This window comes from Aythya ferina (genome assembly GCF_964211825.1).
Source record: "Aythya ferina genome assembly, chromosome: 10".
NCBI lineage: Eukaryota > Metazoa > Chordata > Aves > Anseriformes > Anatidae > Aythya > Aythya ferina.
The window spans coordinates 21,103,194-21,119,260 of record NC_140306.1 but is presented as its reverse complement, the minus strand read 5'-3'; the positions used below and the strand labels follow the sequence as shown (position 1 = coordinate 21,119,260).

The 16,067-nt window shown below is 35.9% G+C and overlaps 1 protein-coding gene across 16 annotated transcripts in view; it reads left to right on the top strand.

Annotated features, from left to right (window-relative positions):
* Positions 1–9,120, top strand: part of ERC2 (ELKS/RAB6-interacting/CAST family member 2) — a 547,528-nt gene extending 538,408 nt beyond the window's left edge. For all 16 annotated transcript variants that reach the window (XR_014696351.1, XR_014696352.1, XR_014696353.1 and 13 more), the window contains one exon: positions 6,091–9,120. The gene's annotated coding sequence lies outside the window, so the exon portion shown is untranslated. The remainder of the gene's footprint in view (positions 1–6,090) is intronic.
* The last annotated feature ends 6,947 nt before the right edge of the window (positions 9,121–16,067 follow it).

The window sequence follows — 16,067 nt, the reverse complement described above, 5'->3', positions numbered from 1 at the left end:
CAAACCATGTTATTAAGAAGCAGAGATCGCAAAACCTTGATCTTCAAAAAAGGCCCCTAATTAGTCCCTAGCATGAGAATAAATGGCATTCCACATCAGCAAGGATGAAAAAGGCTCCTTCAGATTTCATTAAGTAATCTCTGCTATTGACAGTTTTTAGGATCACATTGGGAACTCTTGTTGTTTGAACTGCTTTGCCCGAGAACTCTTCTTTATTTGTCACTTCTGTTTGACTTAAATTAAAAGAAAAAAAGTCTTAATGCTCTCATGTGCTGCATCTTAAGGAAGTCATAAAAGTCCTGACAAAGAGCTCCATGCCCTATGCTGCTGCCTCTGTGAGCAGCTCTTGGGTCCACTGGAGTCAATATAAATTTTTCCATCATCTTCAATACACTCCAGCTCAGACCATCAAAGAGTACTGGGATGATGCCATCCTTCACATTTCATGTTATTTTTTTTTATTATTTTTTTTTTTTAATTCTGCATTAAAGTGGAAGATTGAAGAATACGTGCTAAGATTTTTCATATTTCTGAAAAGCTGTGATTTGGACTAGATGTACTGTATTAAAAGGAAAAGTTTATTATTAAAAAAAAAATATCTGTATTTCAATTCATTTTCCACTTGTCTTATTTTGATTTATAAACACTCCCAGTAGAGATAGCATCCTCATCCAAGTAGTCTTAAAGTTCACAAACTTAATCTAATTTTATTATATAAACTTACCGTAGTTTTCAAGGACACTAACTCTCTAAAGGACTTGGATCCATTTGATTTTATTCATCCCAATGGTATCTGCTTTTATCCCTAACTCAGATTAACAGTTCTGGCATTACAGCAATATGGAAAGTTCATCACATTCATGCAGTGATTCTACCACCAGCTGTATATCCTTCTGAAGTTTACTGTATAATGAATTTAAAACATAAATAGCAACAAATGGGATAAATAATTTCTTAGCCAGAATTGGAATGGAGTTCATTTTGTCTTTAAAAATAACTGTTTGTACTGATGTTTCATGTGACCCTTTCAATATTTAATTAAGTCACGCAGTTTCTGGATTTTTTTTAATTATTATTAAATATATTTTATTCTCATATTTACCATTTTTAAGCTTTATTATAAGTAACTATAAATCACTGATGAAGTAAGATGAGAAAAGGTTCTACTTTTACAATTTAACTTAAATGATATTTTCAAGCCTCTAAAAAATACTCCTCTGGATTGCTTATTCAGAATCAAGAATGATTATAATTGGAGATTTTTCATATCGCTACAGAAGATAGGCTTTTTTGTTAGGGTTTTATAAACTAGATTTGAGCTGTTTATTGTGTGATGTGCCCCATTGGCTTGGAGCAGTGCAGAACACCTTTTGCCCAGGTATAACTGATTGGTGCCAGACAGCTGCAGATCTCCCAGGTAACATTTCCTCAAGTGGAGTTTTTAAGAATGACTAAAATTTGTTCTCCTCCAAGCAGGGTGTTTACTTTCTGTGTTCAGTGTTCTCCAGATAATGTGCAGTGCTGCACTTACTATTTGAATCAGGAAACTTCCTTTAGCATTACTTTAACCTGTGTGCTTTATTGATTTGAGATGTAAGAAATTGTATGCCTAAACTTTGGTTATTTTAACTAGTTCTAAACAAGAAAGACTAACATCAGTTTTGACAACAAACAAAACCAGGTTTTGTTCTATTGGTTATGTTTAAAAGATTCCAATTTCAAACCAAACACAACTTGTGGTTATTCTGTCAGATATTTATATAGGCACTGGGGCGCCATAGTTATGCACCGCATACATCATTGTATTTTTAAAATGTACTTAATGAACATTTTTTCTTTTCTGGTAACTACTTCATTGCCTTAAATGAATGCATTCCAATAGAATTTGTAACAAATGAGCACTTTGTGTTTGCATTAATGCCAAACACATTTAACAAATTTTTAACAAGGAACACTGGCAAAAAGCCAAACTCCTAGAGGGACACTGAAGGAATGCTATAAATCTAAACTAGATTTTACCTTTTCACTTAGCTCAACAAGTGTCTTAGGTGTCTTTGGCATCTTGGCATTGAAAGTTTTCCACGCGGGTTGAATACAACTTTATGTCTTAATTATTTCTCTTGTTGGCCTTCCCTGCTGAAGATTTCCACATTGATATGGCAGACTTTAGCAGGATACTGTATTCATTAGAAAGTGAGAGGTTGTTTTTTGTTCTTTCCACAAGAATTGGGCCAGGTGGAAGTAGCAAAACCTGTATTTTTTGTTGGGACAGAGAAGTTCATATGCCATTGTTGTATCTTATGCTAAGGGAAGTGTAACAGGGGAGAGCACTCCAGCAAATCTGTGCTACCCAATATTGTTTCTTGTGCTGAGTGGCAAATACCTGGACTGTGATCACATTTGCATCTGCACTTCAGAGGCAGGGGAAAAGCAGCCTGCAGTGCTCCCACTGGTCCAAGCTCTGGGCTCACACAGAAGCCATGAGCAGATTTTTTGGCTGAATCAAACATCTGGGGGGATCCTGCAGTTGTTAAGTTATGCCCACATGGTACATGTCATTACATACCTTGGGAATCACCTACTCTGCAATATGTGTTTGTATTAAAAGTGTTACAAGTAGCTGAACAAGCCACATGCTTGTTTTTTACTTGTAACTTAATATATTAATTTATTTTTTACTATGTTATTTCAGATTTAATCAAATGCAGAAACTGAAAAATAATAATACTTAGCACTCATCCAAGACTATTAAGGCACATTACAAACATTAAGACTTGCAAATTCCTGAGAGGACCCTGATGTTATCCCTGCTATAGCAAAGAGCAAGCTAAGCACAGAAAAATGATGTGGCTTTTCCCTTACTCACAAAAAAAGCTAGTGGCAGGGTCAGAATTCAGCATAGTGCTGTGCCAGGGCTTTGTCTTAGTTAATTGTGTCATTCTTTTCATGGGTTTGGATGAGCAAAACTAAAAATTGAGAATGCTCTCTTTTTTTTTTCTTTGTTCTTTTTTCTTTTTTTTCTTTTTAATTAATATAATTTATTTTTTCTTTTTTAATTAATGTCATTTAGATTTTGTTGTTGCAAGAGGCACAGCTGAGTTCCAGGAGGTCACTTGAGAAAAACTTTGTGTTATATCCTTGTTTGTGCATTACTATTTTTTATTCTAGTTACTTGTTTCTAGAAAATGAAATTATTTCACATCATTTTTTAGTAGTCTGATGGCAGTAATGATGAATTAGTGCAGAGAAGGAAACTAAGGAATTAATCCTGACAGCTTTTTAAAAGATGTCACATTACAGTGCATCTCTTGTTATACCTTAAGGAGTAGAAATAGCCCTAACAGGATTCCATTAATGATATCCTTCTCTACTAACATTTGGTCAGATACAAATTCCCTACAATAAACTGGCCATTCCCTCTCTTTCTGACTTGCTAATTACCATATCAGTCGTTGGCCTTTTATGTAGGTACCATGTGTAACAGGTTAGGAGAGGGCAATTTAAGCCTATGTGAATGGGTATCTGTTTTTGTATCTGGGTGCTTGTTGCAAACATTTGGAAAGCATATGGAGCATAATGGACATTAACCCAGATGTCAAAAATAGCCTGCATTTTACTACTGTTATTAAACAGTTTCCCCTTTAACCCCTTTGTGTTTACCCACCCTCTCCCAGCTCATTCCTGCAAATCACTGCTGAGAGGAAAGGATTGGAGGTAAAAAGTAGTAATCTGGCAGGTGTCTTTATCCAAAGGAAAAACAACACGAACAAATATTTTTGGGATACTACACTTTTATATCTTCACATCCTTCTGATATTTTCATTGACTGGTATCTAACATCAGAGGTACCAAACTCGTAAGACATTAATTTCAGTTGCAGCAGTGCTGGATCTCAGGCCCAATATATGTTACCAATTTTTATTTCTGTTTCAGAGGTTCAGTGACCTATACCAAGTACAGCATTTAAGAAACAAATATAAATTTAATTTACTCAACCTCAGTTGGTATTTGACAGCAATATCCTTTTATATATTTATTTGACTTACTTGAGAAATACTTTGCATTTCCTACCTGTGGTGAGCCAGTTTTTGTTACAGTCCCAATACATGTACGGTTTCCTGATGAATGGGTGGGTTGATTAAGTGGGTGGAGTTTATTTGGGAATTTCATTATGTACTAAAACCCCAATGAAAATTTGGGGAGCAAGCTGAAGAGAGGTTGTGTTTTGTGATTGTCTGCTCCTGCTCAGATCAGATTCTTTATTCTGAGTTCTTCTTTTTGAGTGCATAAATGAGTGTTAATTGCAAAGGAACTTCAGCTTGTAAAATATCAAGTGTATTGAAGATTTGCTGTGATCATATTTTAGTGAAATTGTTAAAAAAATATGGACATTTTTATGCTAAGGTTTCTGGAATGTACTCTCCTCCTTAATTTATATGGGTGCTTCCTATGCCTATATATCTCTTTGAATGATGATTAGGAAATACTCGGCACACAAAAGAATGGTAGCTATGCACAGTTCACGAAACGTAACGCATGCTCTAACTTACAGTTTTCATAAAAAGTTCGCAAAGATTTTATGTGCCAGAACTAGTAACATGATCTACTTTAGGAACTCCCTGGCTTTCCAGCTCTGCAGAAGTCATTTTTTCTTCATTCAAGGGCCAAATCCAAAGCCTGTTAAAATCAATGGAAACCTTTCCACATTTCAGTGGGCTTTGGATTAGTCCCAAAGTGTTTTAACCAGAAAAATTGTACCAACCTCCCATTGGAGAAGTAAAATTATTCACCTAAGTTTGTATTATATAAACCATTATATGTAGTTACCACACAGACATGAACTTGAAAATAGGGATTTAAAATCATTTGTAAGTTTGTGTTCTACGCAAAGTATTGCACTTTACTCATAGCATAATTACTCTGATAAATGTTAGCTTCTAGAATTTAAAGAGGCATTTTAGTCAAATAATTGTACACAACAACATTTTTTCAGCTGTATCCAAAAATGTAAAACTTCTGCAGCAGTTACTTTTTTATTAAAGATGGATATTTTGGAAAACTCTCTAGTTAAATAAATGCAAGCTCAGTAATGAAGGATCCCATACATAACACATTTTCACTTCTCCAGGAACAAAGTAAGTAGATAAATGAACAACTGCCCTGCAAAGGAATCATTTCATTCCTCCCACTCATCTGATATACAGATAACATGAATAAGACTAATTCACTGCACTCTGTTCAAGAGTACTGTGCTGTTTGCAACAGAACTATTGGAACAATACAAATCATTCAGGCCTCCCAATGAAGTTGCTTGCAATCAGACAAAGCCTCTTCCAAAGCCCATGGACAGCAGGAAGACACTTTCCACTGACTGACAAGTTAGCTTTAGCAGTCCCCTAGATTTCAGAAGTACCAGCTAAGCCATGGAGAGCAACAACCATTCACAAGTGACTGCATGGCTGAAATGCTCACTGTGGAATATTTCAATTTTTATAAATCTGAGGTACTTGTATCCATAAAACCTTCCTCCATTGTCTTGAAAATTAAAGTGGACTTTAGTTTGAAATACTTAAAATACAACAATGAAATGTTGCTTCCAGTACCTCCATTTTTGGAGAGTCACTAGGGGCACTGCACATTCCACCTGCCATGGAACAGAACAGAAATAAAAGGACAATTCCTTTGGTTTCCAAATAAAGCATTTATTTATTTTGTTTTAATAGCACTTCCAATTCAAAGCTACTGTGCCTGTAGAGAACAGAAAACTCCCCATTTGCAAAATCACAAACACAACACAATTTAACATCTTTGGAATTTAAAATCATTCCCATTTAGGGGAAATCTTGTGACACAAATCATCTGTAAAACTAATTGCCACCCTTTCAGTGTACTGCCAGTGTATTGCCAGCTTATCAAATTGCCAGCATATCAAATGCGTTCAAATTGAATTTAAATCTTTGCCTAATCCTTAATCCCTAGAAAAGCAATATATCTGCTGATGTCTATGAGAAGCTTGATTAGATGAGAACTAAGATGTTGCATATGCCTGAAACATTTTATTAACTAGAATATTTTGTTCTCTTGTTACAGTTGTCAGAGGAACTAGTGAAACAGGAAGAAAAAACGTATCACTGGAACGTAACAATGATAATCTATTGCATTGGATCTCCAAACATGACCATGATATCCTGGAGAAGATCACAGATGCATAAAATGAATGCTAAGGTTGATATCTAATGAAATGATGCATTAATTGGCATCTTCTCCATTATTTCTTGCAGTCTACTAGGAAATTAGATACTTTGGAAAAAAATGAAGGAGACTCAAGCAGAAATTACAAGAGCTTTATTTATATCTTCAATGGGTCTTGCAAGTTATTGTTTTCACAAACAAACCTTCTGTTCAGAATACTATTGTTTAATGAAGTTCAGTTAAACAGGTTATTTAACTCATTATTGGTAAATTGACATTGATTTTAATAAGTAATTCAGATTCGTTTAGGTATGGTATCTGCATTTGCTGATTTTTCTAAAACTTCTATTGCACTAGATTATCAAAGAGGTATTAGTAAAATGTGATATAAGGGTGTTAGCATTAATCTTACCCCCAGTTAGATGTGGGCTTTCTCAAAAAATAAAACCCAAGCCTTTACCCTCCTCTGTTTTCTCATATCTACTGATAAAATAATTATAGTCAAAAAATAAAACCCAAACCACAAACCACCACCAATATTAAAAAAACACATTGATAGTATAACTGGTATTAAGCTCTGGGCCAGGTTGGAAATGAAATCAATTTTTGGTACTAATAACTGATGGCAAAGATTAGCTTTATGGAAATATGGTGTGTGTCTCTGACAATGCATAGGACATCTAATTTGATCATAAATATATGATTATAAACAAGATGTATCTATTCCTGGATAGTAAAAGCTTGAGACACATATAAATACATATGTATGTGTATGTACGGACATATACACAAGGATGTGTCAACCTTTTACCATCCAAATGCATATAGATCTTCAACAATAAAAGCTGGGACTCAAATAAAAATAAAAATAAAAATAAAAATAAAAATAAAAATAAAAATAAAAATAAAAATAAAAATAAAAATAAAAATTGCTGTGAATACAGTATATGCACTAGGTCTCCTGTAAATGAGGAACTGTTTGTTATCGTTTTCTGCATTGAAAAACAGACTCCAACATGGATCCCAATGACTCTTAGATGTTACAGAAGAAAATACCAATGATCAAATAGCACTTAGAGGCTGTTTGTATCAACAAAATATATCTAGTATAATAATCCTCAAGCACATGCACATGAAAAAATAAAAATATGAAGTCATTACATTCAGTGAGAAATTATTAACTGCTAGTTAAATTTCTACCACTTCTCGAGGAGAGGATCCTTATGACTCCATCTGGCAAATGTGCAAATGCTTGGTTGTTTTACTGAGGCATCTTTTTGTCCATGGAAGAAATGCCTCCACGCTGATGGGAGTGGGAACAGAATATCTTCATTTTTAAAGGACAAACAATAAATTTAAGCATGGGTGGCCTTAATCCTTATTACTTTTTTCTTTGCTGCTGTAAAAAAAAGAAAAATCTAAATGGATACTCCTGAAGTCTTGCACTGAATTTAGAAAGAAATATTTTTTGAACCTGTGGTGCAATTAACCCTAAACATCCTACATGAGCCATACATATAGCCCTTTAAATTGATTGTCTAGAGATGATATTTTATTTATTTGTACCCTATTCTTGGTGCAATCAAAGAGCAATTTATTTGAGCAGTAGTCCTGCTGGATGCTACCATTTTCCATAGATAGAAAATGGATAGAATTAGTATAGCATAGATAATCCAAATTTCATTCATGTTTAAAAAGTTTGTCCTTTAACTATCAATGGCATTTTAGATCTTTGTTTTTGAAACAGCAAAGCTTTTGGGAGTATATTTAGCACATATGACAAATGTTGCACTTGGAAACTCAGACAACAAAACTTTCTCGTGACAAATCCGTTGTCACAGTAGGGGACAATCGTCTGTGTCTCTTACAATCAGGTCTTAACCTTAATTCTGCAACTGAATACTTGAAGTAGGAAATAAACTAGGGGGAAATAGGGTCACAGATACAAAGCTGTATAGTTAGATATTTATGTGCCAATTTTGTCATAGATATTATTTTAGGGGCATTTTTGCTCCAATCATGTTGGAGTATTGATCTAAACTTTTATCAGGGCCTACAATTTAGTCCCTAGATAGGAAAACTCTGTAATGTTGCTTCTGTCTTTTATTTTCTTTACTTCTCTCTCCCTCTACTTTTTTTTTTTTTTTTTTCATTTCATGTGATTATCTTTTTATGTACTAAATGAAAATATTTTCATGTACTAAAATATGATCTCGGGGTTTACAATAAACACTGTGATGTTGGGAAATTATTTTATTTGAGCAACGTTTGGTAGTTTTTTGCCCCCTCTAAGTGTAAAGAAACAAGCCAACTTTTGGTTAATGGTTATGATTATTTTAATGTGAGATCAGTCTTGTACTGCGCATTCTTTCTTTCATTTAAATGTACAGTATGAATTTTGTATTTAATGAACTTTGTGTATCCAGTATGCACGTACCTGTACATTGACTTTCATTTGAAAGTGAGTTTCAATTTACTTTTTAAACAGTGTTTATGAAAAGACCTCAGATGTGTTGACACAATCTATATCTGCATTGTGGTTTTTTTTTTTTTTTTTTTTTTTTTTTTTTTTTTTGTGTGTGTGTGTGTAGGGTGATGTTTGAATGTGATGTTCTGCAGCAATGGGTCAGTATTCCCTATTTACCTTAGATCCTCATTTGATAGTGCTTCTTGTAATACTTTTTTCAAGTGAGTGGCATGTTCTGGATTGTGATATTGATATGTGGTTAAGGACATTGATATGAAACTAAGGAATTCCTAGAAATTACCAGTGGGCATGTATTAGACAGTCATTGTAATTTAATGTCTAATAGAAGTGTAAAGTACCAAGGTATTTAGAGTTCATAACATTGTTATCATGTGTACGGGAAGTATTTAGTGTTGATCAGCTTGTTTATATTCATCAAATAAACTTGTTTCTTTCTGAAATCAGTGTTGTGTCATTAAAACTAAGTTTAATGACTGTAAGAAGATGTTTTCCACATGGTAAATCTATCACACTCCTTATTTCTCTAATTGCTACCATTCAAAGTAATTTATCTTCCTGTTGTTACTATCACATAAACTGTTTAAGAAAGCATAAAAAGGAAAATGTCTCCTAGGCCCTGCTCCCAGAAATGCTTACGAGCGACTTTACTAAAGTGAGTAACCATTTTCTGGATTGGGCTCTTAATGAGCAATAGGTGCTTTTTTGAGTGGGTTTCTAAAGCATAATATTCTTGTGTGACCCTCTGTAATTGCATAGAAAATTGCATTTTGTTTATGTACTTTACTGACCAAAAGCCATAAGGTGTGAAATTCTCTGCACAGTCAGCTCCTTTTTCAGCTGCCTGGTAAGTGGTTCCCCGTTTCCATTATGTTCACTTTTTTTAGAAAAGGAACTTTTGTTGAGCAGGAATTTCTTACCTCATAGAACTCCTTGGGCCAGCTCAGGGCACACACAGCAGGAGAATAAAAGGTAAGTAAGTGTGCATTTTACTTAGGTTATTTAAAAACACAGTCTCTTAGTTTTAAGCTCTGATTCTTTGCCTATAAATTAATTTTCTTGGTAAGAGAGTACTATGTAATAATATAGGATATTATACTTTTAACTACAGCTAAATATATTTTTTTCATGTATTTTACTTATGCATACTTATTTTATAGTTAATACTATAGAAATAACTTCTATCTTCTTTCTAGACCTGCAGCTATTTTTCAGGATTTTCTTGTTCTGTTTTCAGACAGTGCCCATACTGGGACTTTTTGTCCCACTCCACTGGAAACACACGGTTTTGTTCTCCACCACACTTCATCACTGCCTGTGGTAATGGCAGCTCTTCCTCCCTGTGCCGTGAAGGACACAGTATGTGCCTGTGCATTGTGTAGAGGCTGTTCAGGAGGAAGGCAGTAGATCTGGGGAAACTGTGGAAGGCTCTTGATACCCTTTTTCTGTAAAATTGTTGTCAGCAAGGAGTGTCTTCCTTCCTCTGCAGAAAGGGGCTCCAAGGGCCCCAGGAGGAGGGCAGGGCCAGCATGTTTGTGGTGGCCATGAGGGGAGGGAAACTTCCTGGAGGGCAGCTCTGGCTGCAGGAACTGTAGCCCTCGGTGGCACACCTCAGGTTGAAGTCTAAGTTCGTGCAGCCAAGAGCTCCTCCAGCCCTATTGGAGCGAGCCTCAGTCAACCTCTTGTGATCTTGAGGTTTCCTCCTAAGAGAGGTTTCCTCCTGTTTGTTCAGTCCAGACTTAAGCCAAAGAAACTTGAGGTTCGAGCAAGGAAACACATAAGCAATGGGGGGATGTTCAGGGTATGAAGCTGTGTGTGGGTTTGCATTTCAAGCCAAGATGTCTGTTCAGACACACTCCGAGATCCCCAGGCAGCTCTGTGTCAGCATCATCCAGGTAAAGCCAATTGTAGAACACCTTCTGCATCCTGCATTCACACAGTGCTTCAGGTCCAGGATTTGATCCAACTAAATAATGGCACTAATTATGCACACTGCATCCTGACCTGTGCTGAAACTTGTCAGAAGGAACAGATATTGCGTCTCTAAAACATGAAACTTTTAATAACTAGAGAATTAAATCATTCTAAATAAAGCTAAGTCAGCTCTAAGTAACCAATAGATTTCCCAGTATGATGCTGGTGGCGAGCCCTGCACATTGCCAGGGCAGGATTTGACCCATATATGTAAAGGACAGCTGATGTGGGGGCTGCTGCACACATTTTCCTCCTGGAAGATTACATGTAGAATAACATTATTTCATCTCCTTACCTTTTCAAACAAGATGCCTCTTTTGAAAAAGCATCTTTTCATACAGGAGCCAACCTCTGCCTTCACAAGGAGTAAGTAGCCTGTGATACACTCTGCAGATTTTGTACAGCCTAGAGGCACTGATGTAGCAGTAGCCTGGCCAAGAATCTCACCTTTGATGGACACAGTTAAAGAATTAAGGACTTACTTTGTTTGGTTTTATATTTCTTCCACTTCTTGCTCTTCAAAATGACCCTGCCTTCAGAATGAGACTATTCTAAAAACAGATGACCACTGACGCAGCGGAAGAGCAGGCAAAACACCAGTGCATCCTAATGACAACACATGTATCCCTTTGAAATGTGCACTTGATTGTGCATTACAGATAGCAATACCATATATTCCCATGTCACTATAAGTCTCAGGATAAATCCAAGAACTTTGAACTCATCCAGTTTCAAGTGGAGGCAGGTGTCCAACTTTAGAAGGCCATGCTTTGGGTAGTCACCCGAGTGAGGCCAGGAGACAGCAGATGTTCTGGCAGCTGCCGGCTGCCTTGCGCTCGGGGAGCTGGGGCCAGAGGAGAGCAGCCAGCTCCCTCCAGATGGAGCAGACAGTGGAGAGGTGAGTGGGAGGCTACATGAGGAAGTTATATAGCTCCAGATAGCAAAGGACTGATGATGTGTGGCTCCGCATCACCTTTGGAACTTTGAAAAGGCTGCACATGAGAAATAACCAGCAATCTACAGTTAACCTGAGTTCAGTGAGAAGCGTTCTTGTCGTGGGAAAATCTATAGAAAGGAAATATCTGTGCAGAAGGCATGATAATGTAGCATGGTAACTACTTTTTATTTGAATGTATTTTGGACAAATGCATTCCTCATAAATGAGTTATCCAGGGCTTGCCAAATATGCAGCAAAAGTTATTATAGCAAATTACACCATCATCTAAACACCTCTGGTTTGGCTCTTAGTTGACTTCTTTTGCAATATGGCTTTTTTTTTCTTTTTTTTTTTTTTTAATCCTTGTTGTCTAATATTGCCATATTTGCTGTCTTGGTTACCATAGAAATAAGTAATATTGTAATGATATTATGAACAACAACATGCATACTAGAGAATATTTTCTGAATTTCACAAGGAGAAAACCCTTGCTAATGAAGACCTATATGGCTGAGTAGTTCTTAACATAGTTCTCAAGCCTATTGATATGTGTCCTCATATGCATTTTATTATGGGCTTTATATTTCATTTTAAACTTCTAAAAATAAAGAAAAACAGCTGAAGTACATTTTTTTTTTTAATGGGCAGATTTTGGTTAGAGGTTAACACAGGCCAAAAGAGAACACAAATCTGCCCTGAAGCTCTTAACAGTTGTTTTGTTTTGTTTTAATAAAAATATCCTTATTGCAGTCCACTAAGGGTCACAGAAGCAGTCATTACAGACCAGCCATATTCCTCATGCATAGCTCTCCTGCCCTCTGAACCTCCTCTACTCTGAGGTCAATCAAACGTGTGAAGGCAGGATTGTTGTCAGTCATGATAAGAGTGTGCATTAAGGGACTAACCCAAAGGTTACTGAAGTGAACTGAAAGACTATTGACTTACAGTGGGTTTCTGATTGTACCCCACTTTCTTCTTTCTGGAGCATATGCGTATGTTTACAGGAATGTGTGGCCAAACCATTTCCTCTATCTGTCAAAATTAGAGCTAAATGTAATTCAGATGAACCAACTGTCTGACTTTTTGAATGCCTTGTGATAAGAAAGTATATCTTAGGTTTCACTGATGAAGTCATTTACAATCTGTTTTGTTTATAGTTGTCCTGACTGTGTTTCTAGGTCAGCACTCTTACCTACCCTTAACATAGGCTCTCATTTATAGTGGCTCTACTTTTCATTCACTTATCTCGTGGCATGTTACAATGGAGTACCTACCATTCAGTCTATAGGTTAGTTTGCTATTGCTATAGATAAATTTGCTATTGTTTCAGGGAGTAAAATGAATTATATCTGAGTCCGTTTTCTAAAACAAAGTAACTTCTGACCAATCTTTTAGCTGGGGGTTGCTAAAGGAAAAAGAAGGAAAAAAAAAAAAAAAAAAAAAAAAAAAAAAAAAAAAAGCCAAACTCCCAGGGCTGTCCAGGTAGCCAGTTTCTAGAGGATTTGTTCTAATTCCAATGACAATCACCTTGTCAGAGTTATTCTCACTGAAATTAAACAACCAATCTCCGTATCTGAAAGTTGAAGGTTGTAAATCTCCCTTGTGAATGTTGCCTATGACAGGTAAGGAAAGACTTGCATAATTACCACTTGTACTTCCTCAGTGAACATGAGCTCAAGTCTGAAACAAGGAGTTTGGTTAATAAAGCATCAAGGTCTGAAAACTGCAGGAAAGGACCCGTCCATCTCAAGTGATAAGGAATTTGTTCTTGTTCTTTACAAAAACATGAATATTTTGGTGGAAGCCTCTTCTTCAGACCTGAGTATTGTGCAGATATTCTTATTTTTTTCTTCCAGATTACCAGCAGTTATTGCAATTTACATCTAATTTAATTGAAATATCTCACACTATTTCTTATGTGAAGCATATTGCACTCAATGTAATTACTGCACTATAATACAGAGATCTGTTTACTAATGTGACTAGCGTTTTTGAAACAGGTTAAGAATATAAAATCAGAGAGCAGCAACAGCTTGTTTCCCTGAATGATGCTGCTGAAGTCAGGAGGAATTACTCACAAAGTATTGTCCCCCTCAAGTGAATAAGGGATATCAGTGCCTGGCATTTGGCTATAGCTAGCCAGATAGCTTATAGAAGAAAAATGCAATTATTCATGTGGACAAATTTTTATAGGACATAGGTCCTGAAATAAATCATAAATCCTTTTTACAGTAATGTGAATGCTCACAATCTTACTGATACCTTTTCATAACAATCTTTGTCTACATCTGTTCTCTACATACATCCTCACAAGGAATGATTTGGTTAAAATGTTTATGCTTCGCTGCTACTCTGTCTGTTCTCTTTCAGTCACAGGGGCACACAGGACTGATTTTTCTACTTTTCCGTAGTGCTTTGCACATTTTTAGCGTTAAAATACCTCATGCAAAGTGCCATATGCAGTCTTTGAAAACATCTTTTTGAAGGAATCCTGTGATTCTTCAGCTGCTTTGCCATCTTCTCTGGGGTGTGCAGAGGACTTTGCATGACATGGCAGGAGGCACCTAAGGTAAGACTGTTTGAAATGAGACAGTTTTCAGACATGAATTATTCATGGGTCTTACGCTGTACAGTGTTGTGTGAAGATGCACTCCTCCTTTTATTTTCTGCGGGTTTTGAATATAATCAGCATCTTGCAGGATAGGGGCTGAATATATAGAAAACCTCATGAAGTTTTCCTAATACAAATTAAGTTGCCATCAGTAGTGCTCCAGTGAATCGGGCAAACCAGGAAATTTGAAAATAGGTTGTTTAGAAGTGCCAATTCCTTAGAGTTCGCTTTTCTAATCAGTTTGACTCAATGATTATTTTTCACTCTCACTTTTAAAATTCCAAATACAAATTGTGACATGTTTGACCTTGCATGATTGTAAAACTGAGGGTGATTAGTGAGAAATTGGGATGAAGAGGCATTTTCTGAAACTGATCTGTTGGACCTTGACACCATAGCTAATTCTGAGATGAATTTTGATTACTCAGCAACAGAGATAGTGAACTGCAGTCTGGAAATAAAACAAGTCAGATACTTGAATTGAGTAATTCATATGAAATGAACAGTGCCTTGATGGGTGCTAGCCTAGTACTTTCATGAAGGTCAAGCTCCAGGGGAATGGGACAAATTAAAAATGTCAGATGTTTTTATTTTGCTAAATTTCTTCCTATTTGCATATCTAACATGTGAAAGCTGCTTCCTTAAACGATGCTATAAACAAAATGGCAGTTGAAGAGATGATAGTTTTGATGTTATGCACATCCTACTTGCACCACAGGAATTAAGATGAAAAGGATGCTTCCTTCTAGTGCTGCATCTAAATACAATTTTGTAATTATGCTATATAGACAACATTAACAATTCTTATTAAATACAGGATATCAACTTAAAATGAATACCACATTTTTAGGAAGGTCTTTTTAACAAATATTTTAAAAATCTGATTTCACTTTGAATTAGCTTTCAAAATCCATTCCAGATATATGTAAAGAATATAAAATGTAAATATATTTTCTAAAGTAGTACAGTATGTGAAATTTATAAATTGTTACATGCTTTGCTAATGCAGCTGAGAGAAGCTTAGTGTCAGATCAGGTAGAATCTTTTAGATAAATCATTTATGACTAGATGACTTCTTATCCAAAAGTCAAATATGTGATCATTTACAGAGGTCACTGGCTATATTCTGCTCTGTGTTCCATAATCAGCTGAAAAAAAACACAGGAGGCCCTACTGATTGTACACTTACAGGGTCACAGTATAATAAAATGCTGCTCAAGCTGTATTTCAGACAAGGAATGCTCTCCCCAAAACTATTCTGGTCTCGGGGACAGGACTGTCAATATCCATTCCAGTACAAATGGCAAGCATGAAGTCCAATATTTTGAAGAGATAACCCTTTCTACTTAGTGACACAAAGCCCTGCTCTGCCACACATTGAAGTGTTTTTTAAAATGTGTTTCTATACACCTTTTTTCATACCTAGAGAATCATGTTGGGACTAAATCATTTTTTTGGTAAAGAAGGGAGGTACAACAAAATGCTGAAAAACTTGGGAATATTTTTCTAGGGAACACAAGTTGGTGTTTCAGAATAGGGAAGAAATGCTACCAGCTTCTATGGAAATAAATAGAAAATATCCTTTTGATGTCCTCATAATATCCAACTCACGATAATTCAGCTCTCACACTAGTGCTGTCACATAAATAAATAAATAAATAGTCAGAGTTGATGGAAATGCACAGAAATGCACTTTTGCTTGAAAAACAGGTAGAGTGTTAGCCTCTGGCATTTCATTTCTATCTTTCCATATAAATACATGTAGCTGATCAAGAAAACACAACAAATATTCTGCATAAAGCCTTGCAGAAATGAATGAGATTCTGTTTTCCAGTGGAGTTCACTGCAAGCTGTAGGTCGGTACCTCT